Source organism: Bos mutus, chromosome 20 (assembly GCF_027580195.1).
Source record: "Bos mutus isolate GX-2022 chromosome 20, NWIPB_WYAK_1.1, whole genome shotgun sequence".
NCBI classification, from domain to species: Eukaryota; Metazoa; Chordata; class Mammalia; order Artiodactyla; family Bovidae; genus Bos; species Bos mutus.
The window spans coordinates 7,867,310-7,889,304 of NC_091636.1; the positions used below are offsets into that span (position 1 = coordinate 7,867,310).

At 39.2% G+C, this 21,995-nt stretch overlaps 1 pseudogene; it reads right to left on the reverse strand.

Annotated features, from left to right (window-relative positions):
• Nucleotides 1-17,749: 17,749 nt before the first annotated feature.
• Nucleotides 17,750-21,995, reverse strand: part of LOC102275799 (coiled-coil domain-containing protein 115 pseudogene) — a 38,627-nt pseudogene continuing 34,381 nt past the window's right edge.

Here is a 21,995-nt window from a genome sequence, read left to right on the forward strand (position 1 = left end):
TGGAGAGTGAAAAAGTTGGCTTAAAAGCTCAACATTCAGAAAACAAAGATCATGGCATCCGGTCCCAACACTTCATGGGAAATAGCTGGGGAAACAGTGGAAACAGTGTCAGACTTTATTTTTCTGGGCTCCAAAATCACTGCAGATGGTGACTGCAGCCATGGAATTAAAAGACGCTTACTCCTTGGAAGGAAAGTTATGACCAACCTAGATAGCATATTCAAAAGCAGAGACATTACTTTGCCAACAAAGGTCCATCTAGTCAAGGCTATGGTTTTCCTGTGTTCATGTATGGATGTGAGAGTTGGACTGTGAAGAAGGCTGAGCGCCGAAGAATTGATGGTTTTGAAGTGCGGTGTTGGAGAAGACTCTTGAGAGGCCCTTGGACTGCAAGGAGATCCAACCAGTTCATTCTGAAGGAGATCAGCCCTGGGATTTCTTTGAAAAGAATGATGCTAAAGCTGAAACTCCAATACTTTGGCCACCTGATGGGAAGAGTTGACTGATTGGAAAAGACTCTGATGCTGGGAGGGATTGGGGGCAGGAGGAGAAGGGGACGACAGAGGATGAGATGGCTGGATGGCATCACTGACTCGATGGACGTGAATCTGGGTGAACTCCAGGAGTTGGTGATGGATAGGGAGGCCTGGCATGCTGCTATTCATGGGGTCAAGAGTCGGACACGACTGAGTGACTGAACCGACTGACTGACTGAATGTATTGGTGTTTTTCTTTCTGGCTTACTTCACTCTGTATAATAGGCTCCAGTTTCATCCACCTCATAGAACTGATTCAAATGTGTATATGTACCACAGCTTTCTTATCCATTCCTCTGCTGATGGACATCTAGGTTGCTTCCATGTCCTGGCTATTATAAACAGTGTTGCGATGAAGATTAGGGTACACATGTCTCTTTCAATTCTGGTTTCCTCAGTGTGTATGCCGAGCAGTGGGATTGCTGGATCATAAGGCAGTTATATTTCCAGTTTTTTAAGGAATCTCCACACTGTTCTCCATAGAGGCTGCACTAGTTTGCATTCCCACCAACAGTGTAAGAGGGTTCCCTTTTCTCCCCACCTTCTCCAGTGTTCTTTAATACAAAAGGTTGTTTTTTTTTTTTTTTTTTTTTACTTTTATTCCGGTCTAATTTATCTGTTTTTTTCTTTTGTTGTCCATGCTTTTGGTGTTATATCCAAGAAATCACTGCCAAATATGATGCCATTATGCTTTCTACCTTGCTTTCTTCTAAAAGATCAAATTGCCAACATCTGCTGGATCATTGAAAAAGCAAGAGAGTTCCAGAAAAACATCTATTTCTGCTTTCTTGACTATGCCAAAGCCTTTGACTGTGTGGATCATGATAAACTGTAGAAAATTCTGAAAGAGATGGGAATACCAGACCACCTGACCTGCCTCTTGAGAAACCTATATGTAGGTCAGGAAGCAACAGTTAGAACTGGACATGGAACAACAGACTGGTTCCAAATAGGAAAAGGAGTACATCAAGGCTGTATATTGTCACCCTGCTTATTTAACTTATATGAGAAACGCTGGGCTGGATGAAGCACAGGCTGGAATCAAGATTGCTGGGAGAAATATCAATAACCTCAGATATGCAGATGACACCACCCTTATGGCAGAAAGTGAAGAGGAAATAAAGAGCCTCTTGATGAAAGTGAAAGAGGAGAGTGAAAAAGTTGGCTTAAAGCTCAACATTCAGAAAACAAAGATCATGGCATCTGGTCCTATCCCTTCATGGCAAATAGATGGGGAAACAGTGGAAACAGTGGCTGACTTAATTTTTCTGGGCTCCAAAATCACTGCAGATGGTGATTGCAGCCATGAAATTAAAAGACACTTACTCCTTGGAAGGAAAGTTATGATAAAACCTAGACAGCACATTAAATAGCAGAGACATTACTTTGCCAACAAAAGTGTCTAGTCAAGGCTGTGGTTTTTCCAGTGGTCATGTATGGATGTGAGAGTTGGACTGTGAAGAAGGCTGAGCACCGAAGAATTGATGCTTTTGAACTGTGGTGTTGGAGAAGACTCTTGAGAATCCCTTGGACTGCAAGGAGATCCAACCAGTCCATCCTAAAGGACATCAGTCCTGGTGTTCATTGGAGGGACTGATGTTGAAGCTGAAGCTCCAATACTTTGGCCACCTCATGCGAAGAGCTGACTCATTGGAAAAGACCCTGATGCTGGGAAAGATTGAGGGCAGGAGGAGAAGGGGACTACAGAGGATGAGATGGTTGGATGGCATCACTGACTCAATGGACATGGGTTTGGGTAAACTCCAAGAGTTGATGATGGACAGGGAGGCCTGCCGTGCTGCGGTTCATGTGGTTGCAAAGAGTCGGACACGACTGAGAGACTGAACTGAACTGAAAAGCTTTTATAGTTTTAGTTCTCAATTTAGGTCTTTGGTCCATTTTGAGTAAATTTTATATACGGTCTAAGGTAAGTGTTCAGCTATTTTCTTTCACCTTTGGATATCCAGTTTTCCCAAAAGCATTTGTTGGAAAGATTGTCCTTTACCCGTTGTTTTGTAGTTTGAAGTGTACAAACTGCACTTGAGGTGTACAAAGTGCCCCTATTTGGTTCAGGTTATTCCTAAGTACTTTATTCTTTTTGATGCTATTGTAAATGGAATTGTTTTCTTAATTTTTATGTTATTTATTTTTAGTGTATAGAAATGCAGATGATTTCTGTGTGTGGATTTTTTATGCTGCAAATTTTTTAATTCATTGACTAATTCTAATGGATTTTTTGCATGTGGAATTTTGAGAGCTTTCTACACATCACTGAGACCAGACAAAATTCTGCTTCTTCCTTTTTAATTTGGATGCCTTTTACTTGTTTTCCTTGACAAATTGCTGGAACTTCTAACACTGTGTTGAGTGGAAATGACAAAAGTGGGCATACTTGGCTTGATCGTGATCTTAGAGGAGAAAGATTTTATTTTTTCACCACTGAGCATAATGTTACCTGTAGTTTTTGGCTATTTTTAAATGTTATTATTTCACGGCTCAATTTCCTTCAAATATGAGATCACACTGTGGTATTTTCATTTCCATTAAGACATTTTTCTATTCAAGAAGTAACTTATTAGAATGTATTCCTCTCCCCCGGTCTTATCAGTTCATGGCAAATAGATGGGAAAAAATGGAAACAGTATCAGATTTTATTTTCCTGGGCTCCAAAATAGCCATGGGCAGTGACTGTAGCCACAAAATTAAAAGATGCTTACTCCTTGGAATAAAAGCTATGACAAACCTAGACAGCATATTAGAAAGCAGAAACATCAATTTGCTGGCAAAGTATAGTCAAAGCTAAGGTTTTTCAATAGTCATGTTGGATGTGAGAGTTGGACCATAAAGAAGGCTGAGTGCAGAAGAATTGATGCTTTTGAACTGTGGCATTGGAGAAGACTCTTCAGAGTTGCTTGGAGAGCAAGGAGATCAAACCTGTCAATCCTAAAGGAAATCAACCTGGAATATTTATTGGAAGGACTGATGTTGAAGCTGAAATTCCAATACTTTGGCCACCTGATGTGAAAGAGATACTCATTGGAAAAGAACCTGATTCTGGGAAAGATTGAGGGAATGGTATCATTGACTAAATGAACATGAGTTTGAGCAAACTCCAGGAGATAGTGAAGGCCAGGGAATCCTGGCAAGCTGTACTCTATAGGGGCAAATAGTTGGACACAAATTAGTGACTGAACAACAAGAAGATACTGTATGAATGCATCTGAGTGTGTACACTTCGTTACTATTCCTCAGTCTTGTTGATATTTCCGACACTACCTAATTAATCTCCAGATGCCCTTAGTTCACAGCCATTATCTCCTTTTGGGCTCAAGTGGGAGTCTCATTTTCCTCCTTTGGATTATTTCACTCTATGATTTAGCCACACTTCAGACCTAAATATGCAGTTTTTAACCCTAACAAATAGGCATTAATTTGTTCCCATTGGTAGCAGTAAAAGTAACTTAGCACCTAGATTCTCTCTCTTCAGTTAGATTGTTTAGTTAGGGTGTTGAATCTGGTACTTTGAAAGCAGTAGGTCCCAGGAAATGTTAACTGAAGACTGGCTGAAGTCTGAAGTAATTTCATTATCACAGCAATCACATCTCAACAGTCACCAACAAATGGTGCTACTTAGGACAGTAGCATTTCACAACTGCTAATAAGTTCTGTGAGAAAATACAGCTGTTGACTGTCATTGAGGATAACAAAAACATTCTGGTAGGAGCAGGAGGCAGGAACAAAGAACAAGTGCATGGAAAAGAAAATACAGATCTGCTTCAGATTTTAGATGTATTTTAAAGAAGATATAACTGTACTTTCAAATTAAAAAGTACCAGTTTCAACCAAATTAAATTAAAATATAAAAACTGAATTTTACTTATTTTAATATCTGAAATGACCTCTCATATATTTATTGTTTAATACAAATTATAAAAATGTCATAAAATATTTTAAGCAAGAACTGAAAAAAGGAATTTAAGGGGAATTGAAGTTATATATTATCTAGAGCTCTCAGTCCAGAACATCATAACCTTAACACATTTTCTAAAAAATAATCAAAGCTTTTTCAGGTCACCACTGAAAATTAACTCACAGTGGTATATAAAAACTACAATCTGAATTTCCTTTCAGTAATATAGTAACTGACTTAATGAATACCTAATTTATTTAAAAAATAAACTGGCACCTACTTTGACCCAATTCATTCTAATTTTAAAAAATTCAAAAATCAGTAGCTATAAAACAATGACAATCATGCTCTGATATTATTACTGCATTCAGTAAAGGCTCCAGCCCACATGTTTCTAAGGCAAATAAAAGGAAAAACAGTCTGGAAATAATAAACAGGGAAAAATCCAGGTGACCTGAATATTTTATTTTCTTCTAGTTTTATTGAGAGGTAATTAACATATAGTACTGAATAAGCTTAAGGTATACAGCATAATAATTTGATTTACATACATCTTTAAATGATTATCACGTTTAGTGAACACTCATCATCTTATAAAAATACAAAATTAAAAAAATAGAAAAAATCTTTTCCTTGTGATGAAAACTTATTTTTTATGAGGACTCTTCAGATTTACTCTATTAACAACTTTCTTGTAAAATATATAGAAAAGTTAATTCTATTTATCATCTTGTACATTATATTCCTGCAGCTGCTGCTGCTAAGTTGTTTCAGTCGTGTCTGAATCTGTGCAACCCCATAGAAGGCAGCCCACCAGGCTCCTCTCTTCCTGGGATTCTCCAGGCAAGAGTGCCGGAATGGGTTGCCATTTCCTTCTCTAATGCATGCATGTGTACTAAGTCGCTTCAGTCATGTCCGGCTCTGTGCTATCTTCTGGACAGCAGCCCACCAGGCTTCTCTGTCCACAGGATTTGCCATTTCCTTCTCTCATTATATTCCTAGTACTTATTTATCTTAAAACTGGAAGCTTGTACCTTTTAGATGCCTTCTTCCAATTTACCCTCCCCTCATCCCCGTCTCTGGTAAAGAGTAATCTCATCTCTTTTTCTATGGGTTTGTTTTTGAAGTATAATTGACATGCATCACTGTGCTAGTTTCTGTTATATAGCATACTGATTCTGCATTTCTATATATTTCCAAATGCTTACCACAAAAATTCTAGTTATAATATGTCACCATAGAAAGTTGACTATATTTCTTATATTGTACATTCATGCTTATGATTCATTTATTTTGCAACTAGAAATTTGTTTCTCCTAATTTTCATTTACCTATTTCTCCCACTCCCCCACATCCCTCTCCTCTGGCAATTACTAATTTGTTTTATATACCTATGAGTTATTTTGTTATGTTTGTGTGTTCCTTTGCATATATATGTGAAATCATATAGTACTTGTGTTTCTCTGTCTGATTTATTTCACTTAGCATAATACCTTCTAGGTCTATCCATGTTAATGCAAGATTTCATTATTTTCAATGGCCGAATAATATTCTATTGTATGTGTAGGTCATATACTGTTGTTGTTTAGTCATTAAGTAGTGTCCAACTCTTTTGTGACCCTATGGACTGTAGCTGCCAGGCTCCTCTGTCCGTGGGATTTCCCAGGCAAGAATACTGGAGTAGGTTGCCATTTTCTTCTCCAGGGGATCTGCCCAATCCAGAGATTGAATGCACGTCTCCTGCATTGTCAGGCCGATTTTACCACTGAGCCACCAGGGAAGCCTGTGTGTGTGTGTGTGTGCGTGTGTGTGTATACACAGCATTTTCATTCGTTCATTCATTTATTAATGTGCACTGAGGTTGTTTCCATATCTTATTATTATAAATACTGCTGCAATTAACATAAATCTTTTTGAATTAGTGTTTTTATTCTCTTGGGATAAATATTCAGAAGTAAAATGCTGGATCATATAGTAATTACATTTTTAATTTATTGAGGAAGCTCTATACTGTTTTCCATAGTGTCTTCACCAATTTACATTTTCACCAGTAGTGTGATCGGTTCCCTTTTCTCTATGTTCTTGCCAATACTGTTTTTTCTTATCATTTGATAATTGCCATTTTGATAGATATGAGGTTGTATCTGACAGTGGTTTTGACTTTTCATTTCCATAATAGTCAGTTAAGTATATTTTCATGTGCCAGTTGGCCATCTGTGTCTTCTTTGGAAAATGTCTATTCAGATGCTCTGCCCATTTTTTTTTTGTAGAGGGTCGTTTGCCTTTTTGATGTTGCGTTGTATGAGTTCCTTGTATATTGTGCATATTAACCTCTCCTTAGATTTATTGTTTGCAAATATATTCTCCTAGTCAGTAGATGACCTGTTGTTTTGTTGATTTCCTTCCCTGTGCAAAACTTTTTAGTTTGATGTAGTCCCATTTGTACTTTTTGCTTTTGTTTCCCTTGCCTGAAGAGACATACCCCCCCCCAAATAATAAGACCAATGTCAAAGAGCTTACTGCATAGCTTACTAAACATTTTTATTTATTTATTTGACAGCGTCTGATTTTAGTTGCAGTATACTGGCTCCAGAGTGCTTGGGCTCAGTAGTTGTGGCTCAAGGATTTAGTGCTTCATGCATCTTGGTCCTGGACCAGGGATCGAATTTGCGACCCCTGCATTAGAAGGTGAATTCTTAACCACCGGACCACCAGGGAAGTCCCTGAACATTTTAACTTACAATACATTATTCTAAAGGAATGGTTTTTAACGTATTTAAAGAAATATTTGAGAATATTTTTAATCATATGTTAAATTATAGGAGATTTTAAGAGTGTTTTATGTAGCTAAAAAGAGAAATTTGGAAATGTAAGCCCCCTTTTATAGTAATATGTCATGGATTTCAACACTTTTAGTATTTTTTTTCAATGGAGCCAAGTCCTTAGCTTTGCCTAGGTTTAGAAAGTATTTGCTCCATGTCAAACAGGCTGGAGAAAGAGGAAGGTAATATGATACGTATTAATAGGGGGCCTTAATGAGGGAATATTCCTTAGAGAAGGGGAAGTACTTTTATTCAGCCACATTTCACAGAAAATTGCAAATGACCCCAAATTTTTCTCATTATGTTCGGAAAGAAACTTAAAGTTGAACTTCATGGTCTTCAGAACAGCGGAGGACACTGCTGACATCTCAATGACTGTGCTGCCTGCAATGAGAACATTTATGAAACCGGATTAAGTCATTCACAGCCTAGAGTCGGTCACCTACATAGTGATCCTCAGTGTGCTGTACACTAGCAAGTAAATGATGCTGTGTTAAGACTTAGAAATTTTATAGTGAGGCTTTCAGTCACTTAGCGGAGAAGGCAATGGCACCCCACTCCAGTACTCTTGCCTGGAAAATCCCATGGGTGGAGGAGCCTGGTAGGCTGCAATTCGTGGGGTCGCTAAGAGTCAGACACGACTGAGCGACTTCACTTTCACTTTTCATTTTCATGCATTGGAGAAGGAAATGGCAACCCACTCCAGTGTTTTTGCCTGGAGAATCCCAGGGACGCGGAAGCCTTGTGAGCTGCCGTCTATGGGGTCACGCAGAGTCAGACACGACTGAAGCGACTTAGCAGCAGCAGCAGCAGCAGTCACTTAGAGGTGATTTTTCTGTTTTCTGTTCATTTTCTTAGAACAAAGTGAAAGCGTGAAAGTATTATTCACATCTGTGACCCCACGGACTGTAACCCACCAGGCTTCACTCTCCATGGAATTCTTCAGGCAAGAATACTGGAGTGGGTTGCCATTCCCTTCTCCAGGGGCTCTTCCTGACCCAGGGATCGAACCTGGGTATTCTGGATTGCAGGAATGTTCTTTACTATCTGAGCCATCAGGAAAGCAAAAGTGGTGTGTAAATTACCACTGAGAGTTTTATTTCTCTGTAGTAGTTTCTTGGGATCCTTTCTTTTTGGTTCTTATATTTTAAAAGGGAGAAAGACAAGCCATCATCAGATTGTGAGAGGAACACTGGGCTTTGGTTTGTACTCTACCATGTTCCTGCAGGGGTTTCCTTGGTCAAGTCAGTTAAACATTCTTAACTCAGATTTCCTACATAAAAAACAAAGATTATCCTATTTTATTTTATTTTTGAAAGCAAAAAAAATGAGATGACTCTGTAATATTATAAATTAGTATGTAAATATAAAGCTTCTTTTTTTAAATTTCAGAGGCAATGTTTTGGGGTAGAATGGTATATCAGTTCAGTTCAGTCACTCAGTCATGTCTGACTCTTTGTGAGCCCATGGACTGCAGCATGCCAGGCTTCCTTTTCCATCACCAACTCCTGAAGCTTGCTCAAACTCATGTCCATTGAGTGGGTGATTCCATCCAACCATCTTATCCTCTGTTGTCCTTTTCTCCTCCCACCTTCAATCTTTCCCAGCATCAGGGTCTTTTTAATTGAGTCAGTTCTTCACATCAAGTGGTCAAAGTATTGGAGTTACAGCTTTAGCATCAGTCCTTCCAATGAATATTCAGGACTGATTTCCTTTAGGGTGGACTGGTTGGAACTCCTTGCAGTCCAAGGGACTCTCAAGAGTCTTCTCCAACACCACAAAAGCATAAATTCTTCAGCGCTCAGCTTTCTTTTTGGTCCGCCTCTCACATCCATATATGACCACTGGAAAAACCATAGCTTTTACTAGATGGACCTTTGTTGGCAAAGTAATGTCTCTACTTTTTAATATGCTGTCTAGGTTGCTCATAACTTTTCTTCCAAGGAGAAAGCATGTTTTGATTTCATGGCTGCAGTCACCATCTGCAGTGATTTTAGAGTCCCCCAAAATAAATTCTCTCACTGTTTCATTGTTTCCCCATCTCTTTGCCAAGAATGATGGGACCAGATGTCATGATCTTGGTTTTCTGAATGTTGAGTATGAAGCCAACTTTTTCACTCTCCTCTTTCACTTTCATCAAGAGGCTCTATAGTTCTTCTTCTATATTTGCCATAAGGGTAGTGTCATCTTCATATCTAAGGTTATTGATATTTCTCCCGGCAATCTTGATCCCAGCTTGTGCTTCATCCGGTCCACCATTTCTTATGATGTACTTTGCATGTAAGCTAAATAAGTAGGGTGACAATATACAGCCTTGACATACTCCTTTCCTGATTTAGAACCAGTCTGTTGTTCCATGTCCAGTTACAACTGTTGCTTCCTGACCTGTGTACAGATTTCTCAGGAGGCAGGTCAGGTGGTCTGGTATTTCCATCTCTTTCAGAATTTTCCACAGTTTATTGTGCTCCACACAGTCAAAGTCTTTGGCATAGTCAACAAAGCAGAAGTAGATGTTTTTCTGGAACTTTCTTGCTTTTTCAATGATCCAATGGATGTTGGCAATTTGACCTCTGGCTCCTCTGCCATTTCTAAATTCAGCTTGAACATCTGAAGTTCACAATTCACATACTGTTGAAGCCTGGCTTGGAGAATTTTGAGCATTACTTTACTAGCATGTGAGATAAATACCATTGTGCAGTAGTTTGAGCATTCTTTGGCATTGCCTTCCTGGGATTGGAATGAAAACTGACCTTTTCCAGTCCTGTGGCCACTGCTGAGTTTCCCAAATTTGCTGGCATATTGAGTACAGCACTTTCACAGCCTCAACTTTTAGGACTTGAAATAGCTCAACTGGAATTCTATCACCTCCACTAGCTTTGTTCATAGTGATGCTTCCTAAGGCCCACTTGACTTCACATTCCAGGATGTCTGGCTTAGGTGAGTGATCATACCATCATGCTTATCTGAGTCATGAAGATCTTTTTTTGTATTGTTCTTCTGTGTATTCTTGCCACCTCTTTTTAAAATCTTCTGTTTCTTTTAGGTCCATACCATTTGTGTCCTTTATTGAGCCCATCTTTGCATTAAATGTTCTCTTGGTATCTCTAAATTTCTTGAAGAGATCTCTAGTCTTTCCCATTCTATTTTTTCCCTCTATTTCTTTCCAATGATCACTGAGGAAGGCTTTCTTATCTCCCTTAATATTAGATCAATATTAGACTTAATATTAGATCTAAGCATTTCATTCTGCAGCTAGTGTTCTTTTTCATTGTTCATCATGGTTCTCTTCTCCTTTTGAACCTTCTGCAGAACAGTTCTGGACCCTCTTTTAAAAGTTCCATGAAACACTCTAGATATTTGGGGAAAATGTGTAAATTTCCCTACAGTGCACCTGAAGTATATCTTCTAGAAGAGAGAATGGGAACTGCTGTCTTGATCCTGGCTTTGCAGCCTGTTCAGCTGCTTATTACTCCAATCTGATTTTAAAGAGAACCTGAATACATTCCCTCTAAATATCCACTACTTTGTCTCACTAGGACATCTGCCCTAAATTGCTGACTGCTTTTAGTGAGTTAGACTAAATGGCAATAGAAAGGCAACATTTTCCCTCAAAACCTAGATGAAGACCAGCTAATCTTTTCACTAGTGCATACAGTTAGTCCATCAAAACTTCAAGTACTTAGGAAATTTCTGAGGAATCTCCACTACTTGGAGAAGGGATTCTCTAGAGGAGAGGGGATGAGGGAAGTAAGTTGTCTTTTTTTTTTCTCCCTTCAGAGCTTGCCCTGATCACTCTCCTCCCAGCGTGACCTAGGTTTTCTCTTGATGGGTCCTCCCCTGTGGCCCCTTTTATCCTCCAGGAGACTGAAGCAAATGAAGGCTTTTCCCAGGGTTTTTGGCTGTCAGTGACAAACTCTTCAAGATGGTAACATGCATGCATGGGCATTAAGTACATTGGAAAGTACTGACTGAGTTAGTGGGGACCTTAGTGATTGAGGTCAAGTTTAAAGGAAGTAGCAGCAACTATTGGAGAAGGCAATGGCACCCCACTCTAGTACTCTTGCCTGGAAAATCCCATGGATGGAGGAGCCCGGTGGGCTACAGTCCATGGGGTCATGAAGAGTCGGACATGACTGAGCGACTTCACTTTCCCTTTTCACTTTCCTGCATTGAGAAGGAAATGGCAACCCACTCCAGTGTTCTTGCCTGGAGAATCCCAGGGATGGCGTAGCCTGGTGGGCTGCCGTCTCTGGGGTTGCACAGAGTCGGACATGACTGACGCGACTTAGCAGCAGCAGCAGCAGCAACTATACAGCCCTAGTAGATTTGTGTTAAGGAAATACAGGCTCAGTTATAAAAATTCCTCAGAATTTTTTAAGAGAAACCAGACACTCAGATTTTTTTTTTTCAATTTTGAAATAATCAGCTTTTAAAAACCTAACTTTTACGTTATGTAAAGAAAAAGATGTGGCTAAAGAAAATACGTCTGTGGCCTTAATTTGCCCCATGGACTCCAAACTTGTGGCCTTGCAATAAGAAGTAACAATTATGATGTTTGACTATAGATCAGGCACAGAGCTCAGCGGTTAACATAATTTATCCTAAAGTCTCTTTTCTGTTTGTGTGTACGTGTGCATCCATGCATGTAGGACGCTGCTGTTTGTTTCCCTGAAAACTCTTCCCTTGGTTTAGGCAACAATTCTCTCTCATTTTTCAATCTGAGCGATTTGTAATGACCTGGTTTAATGTCATTTGTTCCACACAGACTTCTCTAACAGTGATCTCTAATTGATTTCCATGTTTCCATATAAATTTTCATATATTTCATAGTGATACAATTATATCACAAATTCATTATTTAATGATTACTAATTTAATGGGAATTGGTGATGGACAGGGAGGCCTGGGGTGCTGTGATTCATGGGGTCGCAAAGAGTCGGACACGACTGAGCGACTGAACTGAACTGAATTTAGTGGGATCTCTTATAACAACTACTTTAATATTTATTCAACTTTTGTTGAATCTTATGTCATGTTTCCCAAAATAGATTATAAGGTTTTTTAGGGAAAGGTATAGACTTCTTTCTTTGTCTCTTCTAATGATTAATAATTAATTGTAATATGTACAAGATAGACAATAAATATTTGGATGAGTATGTTTAAAATCAATAACTCTATGATAAGACATAACAGGATAATGGATTTCTTAGTTAAAATGTAAAAGCTATGTTAAGTGCTTGTTAGGCACTGTGATAAGAGCTTAAAAATTTTATCAGTTAAGTATTATTGGCTCTATTTTATAGAGGCAAACAAAAAATTAGAAACCTATAAGGTACATGGTTTTTCCATGTCACATACATGATAAGTTGCAGAGCTGGTATGTACTTTAATATTAAGAACACTCATAATAGGCATCAACAAGGTATGAAATATATAAACAAAAAGATAAAAGTGCTCCAAATCAGGAGGCTAATCACAAAACACTCAGCAAATAGTAGGATGAAGAGATTTTAAACACATGCGTTGTTAGTTTCCATTCTCAGAGAAATGTAGATACTATAAAGATTTCTTATTCAGAGAACTGATACCAACACTGTGGCTATCCTCAACTTTTAAAATAAAAAGTGCTATATCTTTTCCAACTTTCTGTCCTGAAAGGATTAATTCACTCCATCAAAAGTTAATAGCTTGAATCATAAAAATAGAATGTTGAAATTAGAAGGGATTTTAGAAACTGACGACCTATTTATTATCAAATGAAGAATATAGACACAGGAAGAGATTTACACAAGTGCATCCTACGAAGAAAATAGTATTCATAAAACCACTACTGTTTTTTCATAGAAAGTAAATAGCAAGATCAAACATTTTTCAATAGCTATGTAAGACTGCTGGAACCTCATCTCCTGATTGACAGAGAGCAAATGCAAATGAATTGACAGCAGAAGGCAATGGCACCCCCACTCCAGTACTGTTGCCTGGAAAATCCCATGGAAGGAGGAGCCTGGTAGGCTGCAGTCCATGGGGTTGCACAGAGTTGGACACAACTGAAGCGACACAGCAGCAGCAGCAATCCCCCAACCAGTAACGCTGAAGAAACTGAAGTTGAATGGTTCTATGAAGACCTACAAGACCTTTTAGAACTAACACTCAAAAAAGATGTCCTTTTCATTATAGGGGACTGGAATGCAAAAGTAGGAAGTCAAGAAACACCTGGAGTAACAGGCAAATTTGGCCTTGGAGTATGGAATGAAGCAGGGCAAAGGCTAATAGAGTTTTGCCAAGACAACACGCTGGTCATAGCAAACACCCTCTTCCAACAACACAAGAGAAGACTCTACACATGGACATCACCAGATGGTCAACACCGAAATCAGATTGATTATATTCTTTGCAGCCAAAGATGGAGACGCTCTATATAGTCAGCAAAAACAAGACTGGGAGCTGATTGTGGCTCAGATCATGAACTCCTTATTGCCAAATTCAGACTGAAATTGAAGAAATTGGGAAAACCACTAGACCATTCAGATATGACCTAAGTCAAATTCCTTATGATTATACAGGGGAAGTGAGAAATAGATTTAAGGGACTAGAACTGATAGACAGAGTGCCTAATGAACTATGGATGGATATTTGTGGCATTGTACAGGAGACAGGGATCAAGACCATGCCCAAGAAAAGGAAATGCAAAAAAGCAAAATGGCTATCTAAGGAGGCCTTGCAAATAGCTGTGGAAAGAAGAGAAATGAAAAGCAAAGGAGAAAAGGAAAGTTATAAGCATCTGAATGCAGAGTTCCAAAGAATAGCGAGGAGAGATAAGAAAACCTTCCTCAGCGATCAATGCAAAGATAGAGGAAAACAACAGAATGGGAAAGACTAGAGATCTCTTCAAGAAAATTAGAGATACCAAATGAACATTTCATGGAAAGATGGGCTCGATAAAGGACAGAAATGGTATGGACCTAACAAAAGCAGAAGATATTAAGAAGAAGTGGCAAGAATACACAGGAGAACTGTACAAAAAAGAGCTTCACAACCCAGATAATCATGATGGTGTGATCACTGACCTAGAGCCAGACATCCTAAAATGTGAAGTCAAGTGGGCCTTAGAAAGCATCACTATGAACAAAACTAGTGGAGGTGATGTAATCCCAGTTGAGCTACTTCAAATCCTGAAAGATGATGCTATGAAAGTGCTGCACTCAAAATGCTAGCACATTTGGAAAACTCAGCAGTGGCCACAGGACTAGAAAAAGTAAGTTTTCATTCCAATCCCAAAGAAAGACAATGCCAGAGAATGCTCAAACTACTGCACAATTGCACTCATCTCACATGCTAGTAAAGTAATGCTCAAAATTCTCCAAGCCAGGCTTCAGCAATACGTGAACCATGAACTTCCTGATGTTCAAGCTGGTTTTAGAAAAGGCAGAGGAACCAGAGATCAAATTGCCAACATCTGCTGGATCATTGAAAAAGCAAGATAGTTCCAGAAAAACATCTATTTCTGCTTTATTGACTGTGCCAAAGACTTTTACTAGGTGGATCACAATAAACTGTGGAAAATTCTGAAAGAGATGGGAATACCAGACCACCTGACCTGCCTCTTGAGAAACCTATATGCAAGTCAGGAAGCAACAGTTAGAACTGGACATAGAACAACAGACTGGTTCCAAATAGGAAAAGGAGTATGTCAAGGGTGTATATTGTCACCTTGCTTATTTAACTTCTATGCAGAGTACATCATGAGAAACGCTGGACTGGAAGAAGCCCAAGCTGGAATCAAGATTGCAGGGAGAAATATCAATAACCTCAGATATGCAGATGACACCACCCTTATGGCAGAATGTGAAGAGGAACTAAAAAGCCTCTTGATGAAAGTGAAAGAGGAGAATGAAAAAGTTGGCTTAAAGCTCAACATTCAGAAAATGAAGATCATAGCATCTGGTCGATCACTTCATGGAAAATAGATGGGGAAACAGTGGAAACAGTGGCTGACTATTTTTGGGGGCTCCAGAATCACTGCAGATGGTGATTGCAGCCATGAAATTAAAAGACGCTTACTCCTTGGAAGGAAAGATATGACCAACCTAGATAGCATATTCAAAAGCAGAGACATTACTTTGCCAACAAAGGTCCGTCTAGTCAAGGCTATGGTTTTTCCTGTGGTCATGTATGGATGTGAGAGTTGGACTGTGAAGAAATCTGAGCGCCGAAGAATTGATGCTTTTGAACTGTGGTGTTGGAGAAGATTCCTGAGAGTCCGTTGGACTGCAAGGAGATCCAACCAGTCCATTCTAAAGGAGATCAGTCCTGGGTGTTCATTGGAAGGAATGATGCTAAAGCTGAAACTCCAATACTTTGGTCATCTCATGAGAACAGTTGACTCATTGGAAAAGACCCTGATGCTGGGAGGGATTGGGGGCAGGAGGAGAAGGGGACAACAGAGGATGAGATGGCTGGATGGCATCACCGACTTGATGGGCATGAGTTTGAGTGAACTTGGGGAGTTAGTGAGGACAGGGAGGCCTGATGTGCTGCGATTCATGGGGTTGCAAAGAGATGGACACGACTGAGCAACTGAACTGAACTGAACTGAATTCTTTATCATGATTGACAGTAGTTGTCCTCTAAATTGCTCTGAGCCAGCTGGATGGAGAAAGCTGGGTAGATTAAGCTTGTAGCAGATATAAAATGATGAAGAAATGAATTTCTTGTTGTTGCTATTCAGTTGTGTCTGACTCTTTGAGGCCACATGGACTGCAGCATGCCCAGCTCCCCCTTCACCGTCTCCTTGAGCTTTCTCAAACTGATGCCATCCAATTGATATCATCCTCAGTTGCCCCTTCTCTTCCTGCCTTCAATCTTTCCCAGCATCAGGGTCTCTTCTAATGAATGGCTCCTTGCATCAGATGGCCAAAACATTGAAGCTTCAACATCAGTCATTCCAATGAATATTCAGGGTTGATTTCCTTTAGGATTGACTAGTTTAAGCTCCTTGCAGTCCAAGGGATTCTCAAGAGTCTTCTTCAACACCACAGTTCAAAAACATCAATTCTTCAGCGCTCAGCTTTCTTTAAGGTCCAACTCTCACATTCATACATGACTACTGGAAAAACCGTAGCTTTGACTAGATGAACCTTTGTTGGCAAAGTATGTCACTGCTTTTTAATATGCTGTCTAGGTTGGTCATAGTTTTTCCTCAAAGAAGCAAGTGTCTTATAATTTCATGGTTGCAGTCACAATCTGTAGTGGTTTTGGAGCCCCACAAAATAAAATCTGTCACTGTTTCCCTTGTTCCCCCATCTATTTGCCATGAAGTGATGGGACTGGATACCATGATCTTTGAATTTTTTGAATGTTAAGTTTTAAGCCAGCTCTTTCACTCTCCTCTTTCACCCTCATCAAGAGGCTTTTTAGTTACTCTTGGCTTTCTGCCATAAAGGTGGTGTCATCTGCATATCTGAGGTTATTGATATTTCTCCCGGCAATCTTGATTCCAGCTTGTGAATCATCCAGCTAGGCATTTTGCATAATTTACTCAGCATAAAAGTTAAATAAGCAGGGTAACAATATACAGCCTTGATTTACTCCTTTCCTGATTTTAAACCAGCCTGTTGTCCCATGTCTGGTTCTAACTGTTGCTTCTTGACCTACATACAGGTTTCTCAGGAGGCAGGTAATGTGCTTTGGTATTCCCATCCATCTCTAAGAATTTTCCACAGTTTGTTGTAATCCACATGGTCAAAGGCTTTAGCATAGTCAATAAAGCAGAAGTAGATGTTTTTCTAAAATTTTCTTGCTTTTACTATGATGCAATGGATGTTGGGAACTTGATCTCTGGTTCCTCTGCCTTTTCTAAATCCAGCTTATACATTTGGAAGTTCTCAGTTCATGTACTATTGAAGCCTAGCTTGGAGGATTTTGAGCGTGACCTCAATAGCATGTTAAATGAGTGCACTTGTGCAGTGACTTGAACATTCTTTGATATTGTCCTTTTTGGGATTGGAATGAAGACTGATCATTTCCAGTCCTATGGCCATTCCTGAGTTTTCCAAATATGCTGGAATACTGAGTGCAGCATTTTCATAGCATCATCTTTCAGGATTTGAAATAGCTCAACTGGAATTCCATCACCTCCACTAGCTTTGTTCATAGTGATGCTTCCTAAGGCCCATTTGACTTCACATTCCAGGATGTCTGGCTTAGGTGAGTGATCATACCATCATGATTATCTGGGTCATGAAGATCTTTTTTGTATGGTTCTTCTGTGTATTCTTGCCACCTCTTTTTAATATCTTCTGCTTCTGTTAGGTCCATCCCATTTCTGTCCTTTATTGAGCCCATCTGTGCGTTAAATGTCCCCTTGGTATCTCTAATTTTCTTGAAGAGGTCTCTAGTCTTTCCCATTCTATCGTTTCCTCTATTGCTTTGCATTGCTCACTTAGGAAGTCTTTCTTTTTTTTTTTTTTTAGCAGCAGCGATTCAAGTATATTTTTATTAAAGGCTCAAGAATTAAAACACTGTGGTACCTGTGTCTTAACTTCCATTAAGATCAATGAAAAAAATGGAAATGCCAAAATATGGTAGGGGTATACAACACTGGGATTAATCAAAAGAAAAGGGTGGCATTTCAAATCAGCACTAAGGATGGTCCACTGTATGAACTATGGTAGAAAAGAAGAAGTTGAGTGCAGGACTCACCCTATACTTCACTTGAATACAAAAGTTCTTGAGGAAAACCCTGGAGAATTCTATTATCCCATCAACTGCAATCCCAAAGCCAGAAATCATAAAATAGCTACCTGATAATTTCAACTGTTCTAAGAAACTTGATTTAAACACAAGAGCTGAGAGAGCTTTCACCTTACTCATTACACTATTCAACTGTTCTGTGCAGTTTAATGCAATGTGTTTTATAATAAAAAGTTAAAAAAAAAAAAACAACCCACCATAAGTGAAGTTAAAACACAAAAACTACAGCTCATATTATAAACAAAAAACTAACATCCCCCATAAACTCCTAGAAACTGCTAAAAATATCAACAAGCCCATAGAAAAATGAAGCCAGGACACAGAGTTTCTGGCCCCTCAACAAATTAAAAGACTCATTCTTGAAAGGCAGTCTTTTAAAAACCTGAATGGTCTTTTGAAAGAGTTCCCTTGAAAATTTAGGTCAGATCCTTTTTACTTTCTGGCTTAAAACCTGCTAAGCATTTCCCATCTACTCAGATACGTGTGTTTTTCTATCAACGCAGAATCATTCTGTCCTGATCTGTGTAGCTATGTATGTTTTTTGCCCCCCATCAAAGTCAGTTTTAAGGATCTGGAGAAACTGAAGCACCTATTTCTTGTCCTTCCCTGCCACTAGCTGTGTAGTATTTCATCCAGTAATGAAAAACCACAGCTAATTGATGCGTGAAGTTGTTATTGTTCAATAATATGAACTAACCTAACAGCTTTGTGACTGCTCCACATGGATGTGTCCTGGGACAATGTGAGTTTACAAGTGGTTTCACAGTAGTAACCTTGAACATTATGCAGTTTGCCTCTTCAGACTTTCCCACCTAACAAAGTTGGAAACATGCAGACCAGAGAAGTATTAAGGAGCAGGAGCTAGTTGGGGTGGCGGGCAATCTGTGAAGGAGGAAGGGCTGATAAGGGAGCCACATCGAAGAATAGCTGTTCCCACTGCCTTGCTTCTGTGGTGACAGGTCAGGGCCCTGGGTTCTAGCTGCTTGAGTTTCTCCTGGAGTTCCTGGAGCTGGCTTCGACCCCAGGTGATGCGGCTCTGAAGGCTGGCCATGTCCGCAGCCAGCTGCAGACCCTCCCGGAAGCTGGCTTGAGCTTGTCGCAGACTGTGAGGAACCAGGATTCCAAACCATTTCAAAGGGTTCTGGGGAGCTGGGGAGGAGTCTGGCTCTGGGGTCCTTGGGAGACCCTTGCGCCTGTGCAGAGCTGCCTCGCGGGATCCCACCTCCTCTGGAGTCTGGGTGCCGGCTCTCACCATCCAGAACGTCTGAAGTCCGTCCTGAGCCTCGCTGGTGCCGACGCGGACCTGGGGCTCCATGTGGGAACGCATACTGCAGGGGCCCTACTGACTTGGCGCCCATGGCATAGCGCTTTGGAGAGCAAGAGCCAGCCCTCCTCCACCCGGGCGTTTAGCCAGGAAATCTTTCTTAACACTCCTTGTTATTCTTTGGAACTTTGCATTCAGATGGGTATATCTTTCCTTTTCTCCTTTGCCTTTTGCTTTTCTTCTTTTCTCAGTTATTGGTAAGGCCTCCTCAGGCAACCATTTTGCCTTTTTGCAGTTCTTTTTCTTGGAGACGGTTTTGATCACTGCCTCCTCTACAATGTTATGAATCTCTGTCCATAGTTCTTCAGGCACTCTATCAGATCTAATCCTTTGAATCTATTTGTCACTTCCACTGTATAATCATAAGGGACTTTTAGGTTATACCTGAATGGCCCAGTGGTTTTCTCTGCTTTCTCCAATTAGGTCTGAATTTTGCAATAAGGGGTTCATGATCTGAGCCACAGTCAACTCCCAGTCTTGTTTTTATGAATGTGTAGAGCTTCTCCATCTTTGGCTGCAAAGAATATAATCAATCTGATTGACCATCTGGTGATGTCCATGTGTAGAGTCTTATCTTGTGTTGTTGGAAAAGGGTGTTTGCTATGACCAGTGCATTCTCTTGGCAAAACTCTGTTAGGTTTTTCTCTGCTTCATTTTGTATTCTAAGGCTAAATTTTCCTGTTACTCCAGGTATCTCTTGGCTTCCTACTTTTGCATTTCAGATTACATTTTGTCTTTCCTGTTTTGATATTCCAGGAAACAGCTGACTGTATGATGCTTGTAGCTGAAAGGAGTGGTAGATGCTTTGCATTCGCTTCTGCTCCAGTTAATGTTTAATGATTGCTTTCTGTGCGGTAGACATTGTGCCTTGAGCTTTCAACTATTTAATCTTACTTAATCTTCATGATAAACAAACAGAGAGAAAGGGAGAGGGGCAAGATAGGAATAGGGGATTAAGAGATACAAGCTATTATGTATAAAATAAATAAGCAACGAGGATATATCATATAGCCCAGAGAAATATAGCCATTATTTTGTAATAGCTTTAAATGAAGCAGAATCTACAAAAATATTGTTAACCTGAAACTTATATAACACTGTTAGTTAACTATAGTTCAATTATTTTAAAAAACCTTGTAGATAAGTGTCATCACCATTTTACACATAAGGGCATAAGTTTAGGGATGGTAAGTTTCCCATTTACAATTAGTAAAACTAACACTATAACACATGATTCCAAGTCCAGAACACTTTAAGCCACACTTCTTTCTCTCTCACACTATGTAAAAAATATTTGTATCTGAAGCTGTCTAAGCAAATATCATACCATTTATCAGAGCATACATTACAACATAAGCAGTGTTCCGAACATCTCAGCTGGAGGTGACTTGCTAATTAGTAGCTAATTTTTGAATAGAAACCCTAGATGTAAGCATCTGAAGAAGCATTTCCCCTCACTATGAAGTGGTACTGTTCAGTCAGAGAAGAGCCATAGAGTTTTTAAGATAGTAACTAGATAAAACATTGCTTTTCTCTCCACAGAAAGCCACAGATATTCATAAAGCCTTGCCCTAGGAGGATGAAGCTAATAATGTAACAAAAAGCACTCAGGTCAATGTCTAAGGAATTTTATAATGCTGAAAGGATTACATGATATTCTTGTCTTGACCCCGAACTCCTGGACATCAGGGACAGTTTCCTTTGTTACTATAAAACCACATACATGACAGATGTTCACTATATTGGTCAACAAATTTAGAACTACTTGTAAAAGTTGTAAAGATAATATAATTTTTATGTCCTTTCTTCCTGTTCTATAGGCTAAATAGTAAAGGTATATCAGATGTGTTTGTGCATGCTAAGTCACGTCAGTCATGTCTGACTCTTTGCAGCCCTATGGATTGCAGCCCTCCAGGTTCCTCTGTCCATGGGATTCTCTAGGCAAGAATACTGGAGTGGGTTGCCATGCCCTTCTCCAGGAGATCTTCCCCACCCAGAGACTGAACGTATGTTTGTCTCTTACACTGGTAGTGGGTTCTTTACCACTAGCACTACCTAGGAAGCCTGTATGTCAAATGGACAAGAATTTTTTTTTTTTAATTTAGTCTTGGCTTGTAATGATCAGATTTAATGATTATTATGAATTTATTCTTGGTAAAAACAAACTTAATTATAGTTTTATTTAAGAATATCAGGAGGGTTCAGAATGGGGAACACATGTATACCTGTGGTGGAAAAAAAAATTTAAAAAGCAAAAAAAAACAAACAAAAAGAAAAAAAAATAAAAGATGAAAAAGCAGTATAAGTTAGAATTAGGTAAGATAACAGAACTTAGGACAGAATTCAAAATAAAAAAAAAAAAAAAAAAGAATATCAGAATGATGCATAGAAAAAATGCTTTCAACAGAAACATCTTCAACAACCAATATTTCTAAGACTTTGCAGAAAGCAGTTTGATAGTCTATAAAGTAAGTGGCTAATCTAGCATCTGTCATTTACATTTCTGTGTTTGGAGTGATTATTCCTGTGTTTGCAGTTAGTGTGATCTTTAAATACTTATATATTTACATAAAAATTTTTTTTAAGTGACAAGTTAGCTGTAGAGATGTATATAGCGTACTGTGCAGGCTTGACTTTGGAGAGCAGATATA